At 31.7% G+C, this 21726-nt stretch overlaps 1 long non-coding RNA gene across 1 annotated transcript; it reads left to right on the forward strand.

Annotated features, from left to right (window-relative positions):
• The first annotated feature begins 722 nt into the window (after positions 1 to 722).
• Positions 723 to 14565, forward strand: LOC143051039 (uncharacterized). The gene is made up of 5 exons (XR_012970559.1): positions 723 to 864; positions 7886 to 7996; positions 12126 to 12309; positions 13395 to 13542; positions 14329 to 14565. It is a non-coding gene; the product is annotated as an uncharacterized LOC143051039 (long non-coding RNA).
• Positions 14566 to 21726: the final 7161 nt, after the last annotated feature.

The raw sequence follows: 21726 nt of genomic DNA on the forward strand, positions 1-21726 counted from the left end.
TAGCATAATCCTAAATACACCGTTTGGTGGTGCACCTGTTAGATGCGGAACGTATAGATAAGGTAATATGTAACAGGTAAATATACTATTGGTATCGGTATCGGACTCGGCCGGAACTTCTTAATTATTGGCAATATTAATTACGTGGAAAACAAAAGGGCCTGGAGTGGTGTAATTTTTAATCTACATCTTTGTACTGTATTAGTTATATATAAAGCTGAATTCTTTGATTCGTCGTTTTTACGTGATGACGGCTGACAAATTGGACCTCGTAATTTTAGTATTATAGATGTATACCAAATGTACTAAACTCATCAGGGCAATATATTCACTGTGAGCAAAAAGCGATCACAGTGATGTTACGAATGAAAAGTGCGTGTCCTAACTTGGATTTTTCTTTAACGAGAAAGTAGTAGATCAAATAAGTTTTATGGTGCAAACCTTCAATTTTTCCAAAATCTAACTAAAATGTTTTCTATGATAATCTAAAAACCACAATGATGTTTGGCCTCCCTATGTGATACATCAGCCAAAAAAACCCAGTCAAATCCCCCGATTCAAACGACACAGTGCAAAACTGTAAGCTACAAACTTGTATCTAAACAATGAGTTAGAGTTGCCCATATACATATATAAAAATATAGATGTATTTATTATTATTTGTCATTGAGCAGGTTTCTATATTGATCAATTACACATAACTTATTTTATCTTTTTTCATAGGATTTTGAAATCCACGTAAAGCAAGACGAATCACGTTTCATACAAACAGTTTCCAGTAATATGTATGAAAACATGGTTTATTACCATACACCAAAGCATAACCATACATCAGAAACCCACCTGATGCAAGATTTTAATCAGGTATATTGATTTTTCTTATGAAACTTCTGAACAATTGAAGGTCCCTTTTATGTGTTGGTTACCTAAAGTTCACATAAAACCTGTAAAACATCGTTTCATCTCGGCCGCTTATAAGTATTCTACATATAAAATACCTATAAAATGTCCTGTACCAAGTCAGGAATATGGCCATTGTTATAGTATCGTTCGTTTCTGTGTGTGTTACATTTTAACGTTGCGTCGTTTGTTTTCTCTTATTTTTGAGTGTAATTTCATATTGCGATAAGACGTGTCACGGTACTTGTCTACCCCAAATTCATGTATTTGGTTTTGATGTTATCTTTGCTATTCTCGTGGGATTTTGTCTGATGTTTGGTCTATTTCTGTGTGTGTTACATTTTAGTGTTGTGTCGTTGTTCTCCTCTTATATTTAATGCGTTTCTCTCGGTTTTGGCTTGTTACCGCGATTTTGTTTTTTGTCCATAGATTTATGAGTTTTGAACAGCGGTATACTACTGTTGCCTTTATTTATCTACAACTAATCTTTAAATACTTTTAACTAGTTCCTTTGCTACTTTCTAAGAACTTATTAATTCTTGTAATAAAACATATGGAAAAAATGAATTTCTAATTTTAGAGTTCCAAAATTCTTTTCATGTTTTACATTAATTACGTGCTTTTGATGGTTCTTTTGATTCTGTTGACAATTTTTACTTTTCCTGCTTTACACTACACTTTCACATGCGCGTCTAATCAAACGAAAGTTTAACTATTTAATCAAGTGATCGAATATATTTAATCGAACTCATTTAAAGCATTCTTCCCTCGTGAGAGAGGTAAATATACTATATAGATATTCTTACTAGAGATGTGATGTGAAGATTGAAGCTGTTAGTATTCGCCTTCCTAACATTTATGTAATTTTCGGCAATACAGTTTATCGACAGGAGGAAGGTAAAAATCTATTGGCAACAATTACACCTCTTTAATAGTAGACTTGTTCTTTTACTTCTATGCATCACAGTTTAATGCCAAACTCGGTACAAACACTTCTAATTTGCATCTAATTGAAAAGTTCAACAACATTTACCGTCATCCTGATGATATTTTGTTCGTTAAATGATTAAAAACTCTCTATATTGCCGAAAATTACCCAAAGAAACTGACTTTAAGTAGATCAAATTTAAACGATAATAATTCATATAATAACACAATGTTGACTGCTGTACCCCTATTTTTGACATTTATACCTTTTATGTCTGTTTGTTTTGTTCACACATCGTTGTCAATATAATGAAATGTTATGCAACTGTCATATAAGTGAGAGGTTTAGCTAGCTGTAAAACCAGGTTTAATCCACCATTTTCTACATAATAGAATGCTTGTACCAAGTCAGGAATATGACAGTTGTTATCCATTCGTTTGATGTGTTTGGGCTTTTAATTTCGCCATTTATTTGGGGACTTTCCTCTTTAAATTTTCCTCGGAGTTTTGGGATTTTACTTTTTTCTAGATTAAGATATATATTTAAGTTTTTCACACAACAATTTTTCATTTTAAAAGTTTAAAGTATCCTTGCAAAAAAGGACATTCGCAAAATAACGTTTTGAAACATGGTTAAATCTGGCATTTCGTGATGTTTCATTAAAAAAAAAAGATCCTAATTGTAATTCAAACTTCAATTTTATTTTTATAAAGTTAAGTTCTTTTCTGATTTTAAACCTTTTTATTTGTTCCAAATAAATAAATAAACAGATACATAATCGTTTTGTAGTAGAAATCCTTTTTAGATTCGTATAGTTTATTTTATGTTATTTTTACAAATGTAAAAGTAATATAAAGAAAATTATCAAAACAATTATTCAAATGAACACGTGTTTAAATAAACAAGATATTCCCTTAAGTGAATGATTTTTGTAAAACAATCCTGTATTTGTTACTGGTATATACAAGTATCGACACATTTTAGATCCAATAATGAAACACAAACCTTGAATATTTAATAATGGCAATACATTTTGATGGCACAATACATACCTTTGCATTGATGGTTGCACTTCTTAGGTTTGAATGATTACAAAATAAACATGTGCAGAATGAGACAATCATTAAAAGGACTGAAATCTATTAAAGAACATTATCATATAAATACCATTGCTATTTAAATTTGAATAATTTAAAATATTAATAATTTTCTTATAAAATTTGCTATCGGCTAAACCGTTCCACGTATATTCAATGCATTGTTGTCATAATTCTTAACATTCCCCAAAGTTTTTTTTTATATCATATGATTTAGTCTTGGTCAATTGTGAATCAGAGCTGAGTCGAATATGGTTCAAATTGTGTCTAGTATATGGTTCAGAATTGTGTTTAGTATATGGTTCAGAATTGTGTCTAGTATATGGTTCAGAATTGTGTCTAGTATATGGTTCAGAATTGTGTCTAGTATATGGTTCAGAATTGTGTTTAGTATATGGTTCAGAATTGTGTTTAGTATATGGTTCAGAATTGTGTCTAGTATATGGTTCAGAATTGTGTTTAGTATATGGTTCAGAATTGTGTTTAGTATATGGTTCAGAATTGTGTTTAGTATGTGGTTCAGAATTGTGTTTAGTATATGGTTCAGAATTGTGTTTAGTATATGGTTCAGAATTGTGTCTAGTATATGGTTCAGAATTGTGTCTAGTATATGGTTCAGAATTGTGTCTAGTATATAGTTCAGAATTGTGTTTAGTATATGGTTCAGAATTGTGTTTAGTATATGGTTCAGAATTGTGTTTAGTATATGGTTCAGAATTGTGTTAAGTATATGGTTCAGAATTGTGTTTAGTATATGGTTCAGAATTGTGTCTAGTATATGGTTCAGAATTGTGTCTAGTATATGGTTCAGAATTGTGTTTAGTATATGGTTCAGAATTGTGTCTAGTATATGGTTCAGAATTGTGTTTAGTATATGGTTCAGAATTGTGTTTAGTATATGGTTCAGAATTGTGTCTAGTATATGGTTCAAAATTGTGTTTAGTATATGGTTCAGAATTGTGTTTAGTATATGGTTCAGAATTGTGTTTAGTATATGGTTCAGAATTGTGTTTAGTATATGGTTTAGAATTGTGTTTAGTATATGGTTCAGAATTGTGTCTAGTATATGGTTCAGAATTGTGTTTAGTATATGGTTCAGAATTGTGTCTAGTATATGGTTCAGAATTGTGTTTAGTATATGGTTCAGAATTGTGATTAGTATATGGTTCAGAATTGTGTCTAGTATATGGTTCAGAATTGTGTTTAGTATATGGTTCAGAATTGTGTCTAGTATATGGTTCAGAATTGTGTTTAGTATATGGTTCAGAATTGTGTTTAGTATATGGTTCAGAATTGTGTCTAGTATATGGTTCAGAATTGTGTTTAGTATATGGTTCAGAATTGTGTCTAGTATATGGTTCAGAATTGTGTCTAGTATATGGTTCAGAATTGTGTTTAGTATATGGTTCAGAATTGTGTCTAGTATATGGTTCAGAATTGTGTTTAGTATATGGTTCAGAATTGTGTTTAGTATATGGTTCAGAATTGTGTCTAGTATATGGTTCAGAATTGTGTTTAGTATATGGTTCAGAATTGTGTCTAGTATATGGTTCAGAATTGTGTTTAGTATATGGTTCAGAATTGTGTTTAGTATATGGTTCAGAATTGTGTTTAGTATATGGTTCAGAATTGTGTTTAGTATATGGTTTAGAATTGTGTCTAGTATATGGTTCAGAATTGTGTCTAGCATATGGTTCAGAATTGTGTCTAGTATATGGTTCAGAATTGTGTTTAGTATATGGTTCAGAATTGTGTTTAGTATATGGTTCAGAATTGTGTCTAGTATATGGTTCAGAATTGTGTTTAGTATATGGTTCAAAATTGTGTTTAGTATATGGTTCAGAATTGTGTTTAGTATATGGTTCAGAATTGTGTCTAGTATATGGTTCAGAATTGTGTTTAGTATATGGTGCAGAATTGTGTCTAGTATATGGTTCAGAATTGTGTCTAGTATATGGTTCAGAATTGTGTTTAGTATATGGTTCAGAATTGTGTCTAGTATATGGTTCAGAATTGTGTTTAGTATATGGTTCAGAATTGTGTTTAGTATATGGTTCAGAATTGTGTTTAGTATATGGTTCAGAATTGTGTTTAGTATATGGTTCAGAATTGTGTCTGGTTCAGAATTGTGTTTAGTATATGGTTCAGAATTGTGTCTAGTTCAGAATTGTGTCTAGTATATGGTTCAGAATTGTGTCTAGTTCAGAATTGTGTTTAGTATATGGTTCAGAATTGTGTCTAGTATATGGTTCAGAATTGTGTTTAGTATATGGTTCAGAATTGTGTTTAGTATATGGTTCAGAATTGTGTTTAGTATATGGTTCAGAATTGTGTCTAGTTCAGAATTGTGTCTAGTATATGGTTCAGAATTGTGTTTAGTATATGGTTCAGAATTGTGTTTAGTATATGGTTCAGAATTGTGTTTAGTATATGGTTCAGAATTGTGTCTGGTTCAGAATTGTGTTTAGTATATGGTTCAGAATTGTGTCTAGTTCAGAATTGTGTCTAGTATATGGTTCAGAATTGTGTCTAGTTCAGAATTGTGTTTAGTATATGGTTCAGAATTGTGTCTAGTATATGGTTCAGAATTGTGTCTAGTATATGGTTCAGAATTGTGTTTAGTATATGGTTCAGAATTGTGTCTAGTATATGGTTCAGAATTGTGTTTAGTATATGGTTCAGAATTGTGTTTAGTATATGGTTCAGAATTGTGTCTAGTATATGGTTCAAAATTGTGTTTAGTATATGGTTCAGAATTGTGTCTAGTATATGGTTCAGAATTGTGTTTAGTATATGGTTCAGAATTGTGTCTAGTATATGGTTCAGAATTGTGTTTAGTATATGGTTCAGAATTGTGTTTAGTATATGGTTCAGAATTGTGTCTAGTATATGGTTCAGAATTGTGTTTAGTATATGGTTCAGAATTGTGTCTAGTATATGGTTCAGAATTGTGTTCAGTATATGGTTCAGAATTGTGTCTAGTATTTGGTTCAGAATTGTGTCTAGTATATGGTTCAGAATTGTGTTTAGTATATGGTTCAAATTGTGTCTAGTATATGGTTCAGAATTGTGTTTAGTATATGGTTCAGAATTGTGTCTAGTATATGGTTCAGAATTGTGTTTAGTATATGGTTCAGAATTGTGTCTAGTATATGGTTCAGAATTGTGTCTAGTATATGGTTCAGAATTGTGTCTAGTATATGGTTCAGAATTGTGTTTAGTATATGGTTCAGAATTGTGTCTAGTATATGGTTCAGAATTGTGTCTAGTATATGGTTCAGAATTGTGTTTAGTATATGGTTCAGAATTGTGTTTAGTATATGGTTCAGAATTGTGTCTAGTATATGGTTCAGAATTGTGTCTAGTATATGGTTCAGAATTGTGTTTATTATATGGTTCAGAATTGTGTTTAGTATATGGTTTAGAATTGTGTCTAGTATATGGTTCAGAATTGTGTTTAGTATATGGTGCAGAATTGTGTCTAGTATATGGTTCAGAATTGTGTTTAGTATATGGTTCAGAATTGTGTTTATTATATGGTTCAGAATTGTGTTTAGTATATGGTTCAGAATTGTGTTTAGTATATGGTTCAGAATTGTGTCTAGTTCAGAATTGTGTCTAGTATATGGTTCAGAATTGTGTTTAGTATATGGTTCAGAATTGTGTTTAGTATATGGTTCAGAATTGTGTTTAGTATATGGTTCAGAATTGTGTCTAGTATATGGTTCAGAATTGTGTTTAGTATATGGTTCAGAATTGTGTTTAGTATATGGTTCAGAATTGTGTTTAGTATATGGTTCAGAATTGTGTCTAGTATATGGTTCAGAATTGTGTTTAGTATATGGTTCAGAATTGTGTTTAGTATATGGTTCAGAATTGTGTTTAGTATATGGTTCAGAATTGTGTCTAGTATATGGTTCAGAATTGTGTCTAGTATATGGTTCAGAATTGTGTTTAGTATATGGTTCAGAATTGTGTTTAGTATATGGTTCAGAATTGTGTTTAGTATATGGTTCAGAATTGTGTCTAGTATATGGTTCAGAATTGTGTCTAGTATATGGTTCAGAATTGTGTTTAGTATATGGTTCAGAATTGTGTTAAGTATATGGTACAGAATTGTGTCTAGTATATGGTTCAGAATTGTGTTTAGTATATGGTTCAGAATTGTGTCTAGTATATGGTTCAGAATTGTGTCTAGTATATGGTTCAGAATTGTGTTTAGTATATGGTTCAGAATTGTGTCTAGTATATGGTTCAGAATTGTGTTTAGTATATGGTTCAGAATTGTGTTTAGTATATGGTTCAGAATTGTGCAAGCATCTACTATATACAAAATGTTTAGGGACATGAGTACGTGCATCTTTCCAATGTTCGTATGCTTCACTGTCCTGCTCCCAAAAAACATTTTGTACCTTAAAATTATTGGGATAACAAGCTGCAGCGAAGGTTTTATGATATAACTCGTTAAGCAGATTTAATCTTTTGATTAAAAACCATTTAGCCTCGAAACTTTATTTAAAAGCCGAATTTATAAAGGCGCATTCAACACACAGAATTAAGCAGTGTTATTTCAATAGTTATCAAAGGTACCAGGATTATAATTTAGTATGCCAGACGCGCGTGTCGTCTACATAAAGACGCATCAGTGACGCTCAAATCAAAATATTTATAAAGCCAAAAAAGTACAAAGTTGAAGAGCATTGAGGATCCAAAATTCCAAAAAGTTGTGTCAAATACGGCTAAGGTAATATATGCCTGGGATAAGAAATTCATTAGTTTTTCAAAAAGTCAAATATATATGTTAAAATAAATATTAACTATAATGTATTATCAATAAACGAATGTGTACGAAAACAACTATATCTGACCATTTAAACTTTTGATTTAAGCTTTTCTCTAATTGATTTCAAAAAATATTTTGTTTTACCTTTATATCCTTATTGATGCATTTTTCCTGTAGGATGTTCAGATAAGATGTTTTCCAGAACTCAAACATTGCTATTTAAGCAAACTCGAACAAGCAGAGTATCCAAACGCAACAGTTTCAATAGAAAATGTAGCAAAAATGTGGGTGAGTTAAAAAAAAATTGATTTCCTATAATAATTAGTTTGATGATTGAAAAAATATCTATTTATTCATATTATTAATATATAAGCTAGCAAACATATTTATAGCTCATGACGCTTTATGGGTATGTCTAAATATATCGTTACCTACCATCTGTCCTGTTAAAATCGTTTGCAGTACGTATTCCATATTATGTAATATGATACCATTCACAGCCATCCATCGTAATTAAAATTACAGTTTTAATTAGGTATGGAACGCCACGGCTGTCTTTTGTGGAACTCTGACATTACGTTATGTTGTTTTATTATTACTGGATGATATTTTGTCTTTAGATAATATGGTTTTGACATTACGTAATGATGTTTTGATATAACTCAATAGTTATTGCTAAATGATATTTCGATATTACACGATATGGTTTTGTATTAAATTGATATAGTTTTGTCATTACTTAATATGGTTTTGTAATTACTCGATGTGGTTTCACAATTATTTAATGTGGTTGTGTCATTAGGCAATGTGGTTTAAATATTACTTGATGTGCATGTGGCGCAACGTAATGTAGTTGTTTCTTTACATGATGTGGTTTTGTTATTTTCGTAAAATTAATTTGCCAATTCTTTAACATTAAGTAATGATGTTTCACAATTTGACGATTTTACACTACATGATGTGTTTGTTTCAGTATTTAATATGAGTTTGTCATTCTTTGATGTGGTTATCACATTACTTGATGAGGTAAAACCATTTCGGAAAAAAACCGTTCTAATCCTAAATAGATTTCCATGTTTTATGTGCCATGGAAGAGGGTGGCCATCCAGCGATTTAGAGCTCAAATTAAAGTTCGGGCTACTGTTCGAGTTAAACTTTTAGTTAGTCTTCTATTTCGAGCTGGAAATCAAGCCATTATTAGAGTTAAAGTTCTAGTTAGCATTGAGTTTCGAGTTGAACTTCGAGTTTGTGTCACATTTAAAGGTAGAGTTCGAGTTACACTTCTACTTCAACTTTGAACTTGAGTCACCTTTTGAGGTAGAGTTGGAGTAAGACTCGAATTTGAGCCTCATTTAGATTAAGATTTAGATTTGAAATTCGAGTTGTCTAATATGAGTTCGTATTTAAATTTTCTATCGCGGATCAAGAGTTTTTGCTCGGGCTTCCGAAAATAGGGTTCAGGGGTATGCGTACAAAAGATAAACAATGTATCAGTATACCAAACACAACATAGAAATTGAAATATAGTTAGATGGGATTGGATTGTCAATGAGACAACTATCCACCAGAGTTATTGCAGTGTATGTAAGCAATCATATAAGCGGCCGTACAGCCTTTAACACACCGTATAGTCTGCTACAAAAATGCCACCACGTGAAAATGAGGGTAATATAAATCTATCGGGGTGATATCGGGTGCTCCGGAAGGGTAAACAGATTCTGCTTAACGTGTGGCACCCGTCGTGTTATTTGTGAAATTACAAACCAAGTCATTTGGTTTTTTTGGTAGTTCACATTCGAGGAAAATATGACAGGAATTTGGTTACGACAACTGGAACATATCAGTCGTCACCTGTGAAACATATTCCAAAAAGTTATTTTTTAATTAATGCGAGGTATATCGGAGAAAAAATCGGAGAATTCTTATTTTATAGAATTGATGCTTTGTCGCTTAGTCCGATCCCCCCATTACTCTTTAACTTTAGTGTGAGTTGATTTAAAATGTTTCATTTGTTGACAATAAAGTACAAGTCTTTTGATTTGTGTCGAGACTGTGACATTAATGTAGCGACAGTGAGACACAACAAACCTATATTCCTTCGTCGGCGTCTTCATCATTTAGATCGAAAGGTTTCTCGTTTGAATTGTTTTTACATGTTTGCATTTTGGGACCTTTTATAGCTCACTATGTGGTATGGGTTTTGCTAATTGTTGAAGACCTTATAGTCACACATAGTTGTTAATTTCTTCGTCATTTGGTATGTGTGTTACTTTGGCAATCATACCACATTTCCTTATTTTTATATAAGTTTTTTTCTTATATTACATATTACCGAATTAAACTGTTTTGACATGATAAATTTGTAAACCTCCATGAATTGTTATAACTTATAAAACTTCTTTAGGAGTTGATCTTCAAGATCAAGATAAAGCATCTACAGATAAACAGTTTATTTTTCTAATTTTGTTTTTACCGATAAATGTACAGTCAACATTACGCTTTCACACTGACAGCAGCAATTTCAGGCGAGACACAGGGTTCCGTGGAATATTTTCCAAATTCATTATAATACTGCTTCCATTTGAAAACTAAGGAAAAATAAACGGTAGGACCAAGTTATTTTTGGAATATCCCCCTTATGTACGAAATACTGTTATTTTTTCAGTATTTTTTTCTTACTTTTGACTGCCGTTCGCCTTTTTCATAGCAAATAACTCTGAACAACAACTCGAAATTTAATTTGAACTTTACTTCAATAGATAGCGACACTCATCCGAAGCACATTAAACAAGCGACAAATGGAAATCAGTAAAAAATAGAACATATGTTTTTTTTTTACGAAATGTTCACGTGGTTTTACCTAATCAAGTAATGTGATAACCACATCAAAGAATGACAAGACCACATCAAATACTGACACAAACACATCATGTAGTATAAAATCGTCAAATTTTGAAACATCATTACGTTATATTAAAGCCATATAATATAAAGAATTGGCAAATCATCATTACGAAATAAAAAAAAAACACATCATGTAAAGAAACAACTACATTACGTTAAGTCACATACATATCAAGTAATGTTAAAATTACATTGCCTAATGACACAACCACATTAAATAATGGTGAAACCACATCGAGTAATAACAAAACTATAACAAGTCGATACGAAACCATATCGTGTAATATCGAAATATCATTAAGCAATGACTATTCCATATTGAGTTATATCAAAACATCATTACGTAATGTCAAAACTATATGTAAAGACAAAATATCATCAAGTAACAATAAAACAACATAACGTAATATCCGAGTTTCACATAAGACAGCTGTGGCGTTCCATAATTAGGTATGATTTTTTTTATTATCCTAAATTACCTAGGAGAATTTTTTGTTAATCTTTTATTAATTCAAAATTAACATAATCTTTTTGGTGCAACGGATGACAGAAGACTTCAAGGTGTATGACTGGTGCAACTATAAAGCACATCATAATCGATATTTATTTTTATGTTTGACGACCAAATATTTTTTATTCCGGAAACAAATAATTTATATATTTTTTTATCCTGCCCCATGATCACAATACTTTTCTACATATATTTTGATACATGATTCAGAGTATTCAAGGACTTATTAACGCCAAAACAGTTTGTTTCTATAAGTTAAAGTTTAAGTATGAATAAAAGTTTTTAAATTGGTAAAAATATCCTCATTTGTGGAAAATTACTACTGTACCAACTGATGTTTTCAGCTATATCTGCAATTTTCAAGATCTTAAGTTTAAAGGGAAAACGCCTTTTAGGAGATCAACAATGAATTTAGTTTAAACTTTTTCAAGAAGTCCCGTCTTACTGACAGACAAACACAACATATTGTCAGAAAGCAAATTTTAAGGTCATGCATTCATATAAAGGTCTTCTGAAAAAATTTGGTAGAAATGGATAGTAAGGACAGTGTGACAGTCTGTATATATTTATGTCTGTCAATATTTCTCTAGCTATTAATACTGTCAATATATATCGCATATTGCCCTTATGTTTGAATGATTAAAGTATTGCAGCAGGCTGGCAAAGACGAACGTTCTAAATTGTCTTCTAAATACACAAAAACGATACTTCAGGTCAAATTTGTTTGTCAATTTTGACAAACAACATGTTTGAAACGATTTTGTTATATAAAAGTCGAAAAATTGATAATGACAGGCGACTACTCGACGCCAAATGATTTTAAATATCATAGTATGTCATAAATTTTCGTATAAAGAACATTTCTGTTATTGTACTGATATTTTTATATCATATATATTAGAAATTTAAAATGCTAAGGACAACACAGTCACCTTGTTCATTTGACTCAGAAGTACCTAGATACTGTAACTGCAATCCTACTCTAATCAATATATTAAACAGAAACAAGGTATCAACAGCATAAACACGGACAAATCGGAGAAGATAGTTCACCGATGGGGGATAAACGGTTCTGAAATTACAGATGTTGTCTTCCTTGGCTCAAATTTACGTCATTTCGTGAGCAGATTCAATTATCCACTATTTCGTGTTGATCAATTGCCGCCAAATGGAAACATATTTCAAGGTAAATTATGTAATATAATAAGGTTTTCCACATTCTATACTACAATTTAAAGTAGGTAGATTGGAGTAAATCAAGTTGATATGAGCACATAATTTGGTGGATTTAACTGTATTGCATTTACAAAGTGAGATATATACTTTGACAATTTATAGAACCAATAACAATTTCTTTTTAAATAATAAAAAAAAAAAAATCATGGATATTGAACGGAACGATAATTGACATAACTTTAGTTGCAATAAAAACATTTAAATGTGTACTCTTAACTATTATCACAAAATGATTTGCAAGTTATTCTTGTATAGAAGCGAATCAGAAAAACAAATGTGAAAAAAATACAAATTGGTTTTTTATATTTGAAAGAAAAATATGTCGAAACATCATTATCACAGTGTCCCTTTAATCAGAATAAATGAACCCAATTATGTTCTAATTCATAACTTCAAGCGAACATAAATTATTTACAAAATAAACTCAACACCTTTGTATGGGATCAGCTCGCCTGACAGTGTGCAGCAAAGCTTTAATTTTATTAAAGACAAATGTAACGTAAAAAATGTTCATCAGTATTACTGTCTGCCTAGGCCGCTGCAGGTAACAAACACAAAAACAAATCTACAAAAATAAAAACAATTTTCATTATGTACGAAAATACATATTATGAATCAAATAAAGATTCTGTTCTTACACACATTATTTTTCACATTGATAAAAAATAACACAAATAAAATACATTAAGTCGGGTGGGAGGGTGGGAAACTTTACTGCACCAAAAGCGAACCTCGAATGACAATATCTTTAATTTACAAAACCGCCAAAAGTATAGCACGAAATATTTGAAATGACCTTATTCAAATATTATGGTCAGTTCTACCTCGACCAATGAAAAACATTTAACCTATTATATACTTTCAAACACGTGCAATTTCATAAACAAATACACGTGGTAATGTTTACATACCGGTGTACATAACTTTAATAAATATATTTATTCACTGTTACTCTTTATGTAATAAGCTCAAAAACGGTATGCAAAATATTCACAAATACTAAATACATCTTCTTTTAAATTGCTGTAAATGCAGGTAATGGAAGGAACCAAACACGAACCATTAGTGTACGCAATGTCGTTGCAAATGTAGGAATTTCCCCTAGAAAGTGTCAAAGTGGAAAATATGCAACACTACGATGGGTAGCCACTACTACACATTGTGAACATCTTTTCGTTTGCAGGTAAGATTAGTTAAGAATTCAAATCAGAATCGCTTAAAGATGTTTGCTAATCTTGTTTTTGACTCTTTTTTTTTTTTTTTTTAGATATTTGGAATCCTCTAGTTTTTTCAATGAAGTGCAATTAAAACATATTCCCGTTTACTTCCGCATTTTCTTCTTATAATTTTATTACATATGGTCAGGAAAGCCATTTTTTTTTTAAATCTAATAAAATCCTTGTTATTTTTCATAGTTTTTGAATGAAAAAATGTTCCAATGAATGAAAAGTCTGGAGAGAATAATTTACCGCGAATTTTCCAATTGCTCATATCTCAAAAGCAAGAACACGTTCCTTTCAAATTCACATTTTATCTACAACTAAGGGGATTAATTTGATCAAAAAGGTCATAGTCATGTAATGCAAATCATTTGGATAAAGTACCTAGGATTTTGCCATCTAAGTAACATCGTCATTGGATACGTCTAATATTTTATGACAACAATTCAGGTTGAATAAAAATATCGTTAAATTAAGTCCGTGCACCAACATATGGCTACAGTCATCAACTGGAGTGTCAAAGGGATAGAGCAACGCATGTTTAAAATGTTACAATATCTATTCTTTTTATATAGAGAGACAGCTGTTTAATCAACTTTAGTTATTTATTATAAGAACTTTTATGTAAAACTTCATACTCTTGCTTGTCTGCGCATCACCGAAACTGTACAAAAAATATATATAAGATTAATGAAAACCATACGAATTCATTTAGATGCCGTTTTTAATGTTAATTGTTAATTTTTCAGAGACAGGTTTGCTGACGATACACATCCACCCTGCCGTAATTTACACATTTCAGGGGCTCAATATTTCAAATGTTATTGCTGTGATGAGGATGATAGGAAAGAACAGTGCGTTCTTTGTAGACATGTGAATGTTTGAATGAAATGTTCTATTAAAACAAGCATTTCTTGCTCATAGTAAGACATTGGTGTTTGTTTGTATTGAGAGTTAAAATAAAGATTCTTTATCTTTTGTCAAAATCGTCACTCGTGACTAGTTCAATAGAAATCCCAATATTGTCTGACCAGGAGAAAGTCCAAGAAACCCGAAAAAAAGTGATAAGATGGACGAAGTTTGACCATTATATTTATATATTTCGGTAGAGTCTTTCGCCAATAACTAATTTTAATCGCAACAGTTTTAATTTTTTCGCAAAGTTAAAATTGCGACCGCAAGCAGAAACTTAGGCACATATTAAAAATAAGACCTTCATGTTTGCACTGGTACACGAAGAAAAGATAACTATTTGGCCGAGCAATTAAAATCGAATATCAATACTGTTTCAGGTAATAAAGAAAATGTTGAAATTTTAAAATGTCTTCAACATGTCGAAAGTAGCCTTTTCATGATTTGATAATGTTTTAAATTTAAAGGCATTATTGTTTACAAATTCAAACTTAACCCATCACTTTTCCCAAAGATTTCTGTATCAAAATAAGTCTTAATTCTGTGGTCTTTTGTGTCATGTGTTATTAACTCCTCTAATAAAAGTGGATAAACTGATGGACAAGAATAATTAAGTCTTAGATGCATGATTTTTTTATTACTTGTTAGTGGCTTTGAACTAGCTGTCAGTAACTGCGAGTACTCTCAGATCTGTACTTAGTGTCTTTTTGTTGTTGGGATGTACAAATACCCGACCACGTCCACTTGTATTTGTAATATTTGTATTTTTATCCATCTGATGAGTTCAGCCTTTTTCAAACTGATTTTTATAGTTCGTTCTTATGTTGTACTGTTACACCACTGTCCCAGGTTAGGGGAGGGTTGGGATCCAAATAACATGTTTAACCCCGCCACATTCTCTATGTATGTGCCTGTCCCAAGTCAGGAGCCTGTTATTCAATGGTTGCCGTTTATTTATGTGTTACATATTTGTTTTTCGTTCATTTTTTGTACATGAATTAGGCCGTTAGTTTTCTCGTTTGAATTGTCATTTCGGGGCCTTTTATGGCTGACTATGCGGTATGGGCCTTTGTTCATTTTTGAAGACCGTATGGTGACCTATAGTTGTTAATTTCTGTGTCATTTGGTCTCTTGTGGAGAGTTGTCTCATTGGCAATCATCCCACATCTTCTTTTTTTATAAGAACAATATCAAGAAATTCCATTGTGAAACAATGCCGATGAAGATACGGATCAAAAGTTATTGCGAAAAAATAATCATACATCTTAAGACGAAATGTGAGTGGAACACTAGCTGTTAAATTCATCTTCACCGATTCGACTTAAATTCACTTTTTGATTTATAACCATGTACACCATTTATCAAAATTATAAAAAGTCTAAATAAAATAGTTAACAGGGCATAGGCGCAATAATATGTAGCTATGTTTCATGTGTATTTTAGTCTTGACGGCCTCTAATTAGCTATCGAGTTGACCTCCGAAGACCTCCGCTTATTTAAGCGATATAACCATCACCATAGATATAAATAGAAGGAAAACTCATGCAAATTTCTAGGTCTGGTATTTCATATTATAGATTAAAATATATGTTGACCAAATGTTGACATTCTTTTCCTTTAAATAACCGAACACGCTCAATGCATGCGTTATTCATCTCTAGCTAAGGGGTTAAATTGAAGTTCACATGAATACGAATTCAATGAGGTCCAGTTATTCGTTTGCATGTGAACAATTCATTATCAATTTTTCTTAGAATTGAACCATACTGGCTGTTAAAAGCGAATTATAATTTCACTATTTCACTCTCATTCTTTAGATTTTTTATATATCTCGTAGCTAGTGCCTACTCAAACTGTGTTAAAAGAAATATATGTGCAATGGCACGATATTTAATGTTCATTATGAATTGAACATTTTGACCCGTAGTCAAATCTGCTTTAGTTTCGGAGATATAAGCCAACAACTGCATTTTACCGCTATGTTCTACTTTTAGCCATTTCGGTGATGTTGGTTGGCAGGCAGGGTCATCGGACACATTTTTGAAACTAAATACCTTAATGATGATTGTGGCCAAGTTTGGTTAAATTTGGCCCAGTAGTTTCAAAGGAGATAATTTTGTAGTAGTTAACGGTCGACAGATGCCAAGTTATGAGAAAAGCTCACTTGGCCCTTCGGACTATTTGAGCTAAAAAGGTAAATCTTTGCCACATATTGATTAAAAAAAATAAAAAAAAATAAATCATGTACATGCAAAATCCAAAAATCCTTCAGTTCAATATATTCAATTTTAGGAGTGTTCCAAATGTCCTTAGAATGTTATATAATTTCACATTCTAAGTTTTCGTATTTACATAATAGTTATTGAAAAGTCGGCTCAGTCATTATCGCTATCTCAGTCAATACCACTGTCCTGTGGGCAGCCATTATATCACGATAATGACCAGTTTTTTAATAACTATTATGTTTATTTCATTGAGAAACCATCTTTTTAAAAGAATTCATAAATTCAAATTGTTCAAAGTAACCTCGAGTTAATGTACGATTTCTATAGGAAAGAGTGAACACCGGTCAAAGTTTTAAATAACTATAAGTCAATGCCATTCATTTGAGTGCAATTTTTCAGTTTTCTATAATTTTATAAGTAACACAAACATATGGTAAACAATCCAACAACAACTGCAATATAAAATGAAAACAGGAAAATGTTCAACTGGAAAAAATCAACATAGTTGTATATGTATAAATTTAGTCTTTAGAAACATAGAAATTGAAGACTCCACTGGACACATTTTGAATATTAATGCTATGATCATTTCTGATGCTCATGAACTCTTTTTTGAGTAATTATTTTGCACATTGTTTTGAGAGGCGCTAATTTCTTTCAGTACTTTATCAAAGTCTGTGGACTCACTGATAAAACTGACATCGAGAAAAGCAATAACATCAAGTTGCATACATGTACTAGAATAAGATGCATTAGTGTTTTGAACAGTTTGTGGTACTGCAACAGTTATTGGTGCTCTAATGGCAACACCATTTCCTGTCAAAGGAGAAATGTTATTGATAGTGCTTATTGCATTGTTCTAGGTAGACAGTACATGTATTTCTGCCGTAGTATTGTAGAATGACGACGCAAGAGCTTTTGCAATCTTTTTTTTGTGGGAGTGATGAGTCCCTTGAGTAGCTTTCAATACTTTGTAGTGACTTGTGCTTAGATACAGTTTTGATTTTTCTGTCCTCGAAACCACTTTCAATCAAAGTTGTTATAGATGAAGATCGGATGGAATGATTAGTATATAATTCAGGTAATACCGCAAAATTAGAGATTTTCACCATTAATGCACCTAAAGTATTTTTTTGTTCTCAAACCATGTCTCATCTGCTGTTTGGTAATTTGGTCGCGAACGCTGAAAAAGTACATCACATTTAGGGTTCAATTTCCCTAAATAAAAAGTGTAAGATGCAACTGGACACAAGTCCCTATCCTTTTCTTCGTAAATTACCCCACCAGTAGAATCCTCTACATCAGTGCGATGATTGTTTGTAAATTCTGATTCGTTTTTTGTTTATGAATTTTTTGACCCGATCCCACAGTCAACAACATAGGAAGATTTTGAAAGTTCTCTCAGTCCTTCCCTTCCTCTACGGCAGCAACAAATCATAGGATCAAACCAAACCTTTCTTGAATAGGACTACTGTATCCGTTTTCCAAGTTTTGAAATAGTCACATATCTTTGCCATATCTTCATCATTTATCACAGGTTTGTGTGTTACATCACAAAGACCACTTTTTTTTCAAGTCTACACAAACAGCCTCAAACATAGCCTTACTACGGTTAAAATTTTCGCCGCTGATAATGTTGATCTCTCGTCTATGTGGCGGTTCAGTGTAGTACCTGAAAAAAAAAATGGCACATGTAAATACATATTCAAATACAATTTACTATGTTTTGTACATTTACCATGTTTATGATATATGTTAAATGTACATGAATTAAAGCTAGTTATTCAAATTGAGCTGCAGTGTACTCCCAGCAAAAACAGGGCCATTTATAGCTCACTATGGGGCATGGGATTTGCTCATTGTTGTAAATTTCTGTGTCATTTGGTCTCTTGTGGAGAGTTGTCTCATTGGCAATCATACCACATCTTCTTTTTTTTAATTTTATATCTACCCAGAAAATCAAATGAAACGTGCCTTAGGAACATGAAAACAAATCGATTCGGGTTCAATATGCATTGATATTCAAAATTATCAACATACACAGTAACATATCTACATTTCAGTCTTGCACAAATAAAGTTCCAGAAATATCGATCCTCATTTTTATTTTGGCAAACAGTAAATATTCACAAACGATGAAAGAATATGCAACTCGAATGTACCCACCTTTGAATGCCGGCACGTATTGACCTCAAGATTTGAACAGCACATTTTTCTTCTCCATTCTTTTTTCTCAGTGATGTATAGAATTTTTCAAGCAGTTGATCAAGAGCCATGTCGGGTAGCAGGTCAATGGCCACTGTCGTCTGGTAGTTCGCCGCTGACGTGCAATAATCATGAAAAGTCTTGACTGCAAATTTGGTGACTGCTTTGGTACTCTCAGCATTCTTGTTGCTGAGGACTTTATCTTTGTCAGCTTCATAAAGTACATAAAAACGGTCATTAGAGTTGTCTGCACTAGCAGACGTGTCTTCCATTTTCCTAACTATAAACTGTAAACACGTCTGAATCGCGATTGCGTTTTATTACGGGTCGTCACTCAAACAGAGAAACCACGCCCCACCTGTTATTATCATGTTAAAGTCTGTTAACGACCGGTTTTCCGGTCCGTTTTGTTCTGTTAATGACCGATGTAATTTATTACTAAAGAATAAAGAATGTTATGTGGCCCCTTTTTATCCAATATAAAGAGAAGCTTATTCTTAACCGATATGAAATAATACAATTTAAAAGTTTGTGAAGGTTAAACAAATTAAGATAACTATTTTTATACAGTAGATTATCCCTTAAAATTTATTTAACTATTTTGTCATTCAATTTTAAGAAAAGGTCGTCTCATTTTCTGTTCATGTATATGTATATATGTAGAAACATATATTGAAGAATTTATTCGCAAAGGATCATTTTCAACAAATTTTACGCAGAGCTTCTATAGTATGCTGTACTCTTTGACTGCTACTTTAGGAGGAAAATGAACATTATATGAACATTTTGTTTTCATATCAATTTAATTTTACTATTTATCAGAACGTTTACCTGTAAATATATGACTGATAGCGTTGAAATGAGACAAACATTGAAAAGATCAAGATTTCTGTGTCTACAGGGGAGGTAATATTTGATAACATGCATTTGCAATATAAGTACGTTTAGAGAAAAAAAAATGGAGCGACGATTCCATGGTATCAATCAAAATCCATACTTTTGAAGTAGACAGACATCTTACATGGTCATAACAAAACGTCTAACAGATATACAGAAGTCTACAAATACACTACACTAAAGCTATGAATTGACTTACACGAATCCGATCAAAATCCGAGATATAAACTTCGGAAAGGTTCATCATTCGTTGACATTTTATCATATTTAGATTTGATGGAGTAACAGGGGAGACATATATATTTTAACCAACACAGCAAAGTAAAAGTATAAAAAACACTATTGTATACAAAACACAAAAATGTTGTCATTCACTTCAAAGCTCACCAAACCTTTAAACAAACTTGTTCAGAAGGGATATATAGATATAATCCCATAATCCTGTTTGCCAATTTCCACAACTTCTGAATGATTTTAACAAGTACCCCTGTTCTACAGTTTCGTAATCTTTCAAACAAGTACCACCTGTTTGCCTAAATCGCAAACTTCAAATCATTAAAAAAAAGAAAGTCTTTCCACATCAAAGAAATTTTGATAAGATGATAGTTTCTTCATACTTATGCAATAAATTATGTTTTAATCATATTTTGGAGTGATGTAAGGGAGATAATATGCTACTTCCGGTGAAATGAATGTCACTTCCTGTCTCATTTGATAGCTTCTTTCACACTGATTCCAAAAATATATAGTTTCTATATACTTTTGTATGAAGAATGGGAGATAATTGGTCACTTCCAGTTTGTTTGAAGTCATTTTTAGTCTTCAGTAATCAGTGTATGTCTCATTCTGACAAAATATATGGATTCTGAGTAATTTAATATGAACAAATTGCAAAAAAGGATACTTCCGGTTTTCTCAAGGTCACTTCCGGTAGTCATTTTTCAAGGTCATTTGTCACCTTACCTTTTGTACAAGGTCAAATGCCTTTATAATGAACTTATAAAGGCAATTCATAAATCAATTGAGAAAAAAAAACAAATTCGGGTTACAAACTAAAACTGAGGAAAACGCATCAAATTGGAAGTTTGCTAAATATACAGTGGCAAATATTTCATGACAATTTAGGGCGATCAAATTAGTTAAGAAGAACGATGTTTTGTTAAGTTATTTTGGTATTTTCATTATCCTGTTTATTGTATGTAATGTTCGGCCTGAACACGCATGTGATATCAGCCACTGGACGATACACTACAACAGTCAATTTATCCGTTCAAATTAAAAGTTGGAAAAACATATCGTAAAAAATACCAAAATAACTTAACAAAACATCGTTCTTCTTAACTAATTTGATCGCCCTAAATTGTCATGAAACATTTGCCAAACTTCCAATTTGATGCGTTTTCCTCAGTTTTAGTTTGTAACCCGAATTTGTTTTTTTTTCTCAATTGATTTATGAATTCCATTTCCATTCTCCATTTTATTAGTTGAAGTTAAAATCAAATATACGCATCCGTATTCTTCCGTTACAATTTTTCTTCCTACATAGTACATGTACATTGATTAAAAACAATATAGTATTTTAAGGTGAATTGAGGGTAAATATTGTTAAATCGATTTTCACCACTTCACAAAAAAAAAAAAAAACAGAGACAGAATCACCCATCAACATATAAATAAAATCCGAATGAAACTTACAAATTTAATAAATCTACGTCAAAATTTCAGAAAACACTCTTCGACGTTGCATTTTTTGGTGTAATGGTGTGTTGTAGGAACATCGTGCGCACCATAAGACATGTCCGGTCAGCATGGGTACGTTACAAATAAACTCATCATAGATACCAGGATTAAAATTTTAGATTTACGCCAGACGCGCGTTTCGTCTAAATAAGACTCATCAGTGACGCT

This window comes from Mytilus galloprovincialis, chromosome 11 (assembly GCF_965363235.1).
Source record: "Mytilus galloprovincialis chromosome 11, xbMytGall1.hap1.1, whole genome shotgun sequence".
NCBI lineage: Eukaryota > Metazoa > Mollusca > Bivalvia > Mytilida > Mytilidae > Mytilus > Mytilus galloprovincialis.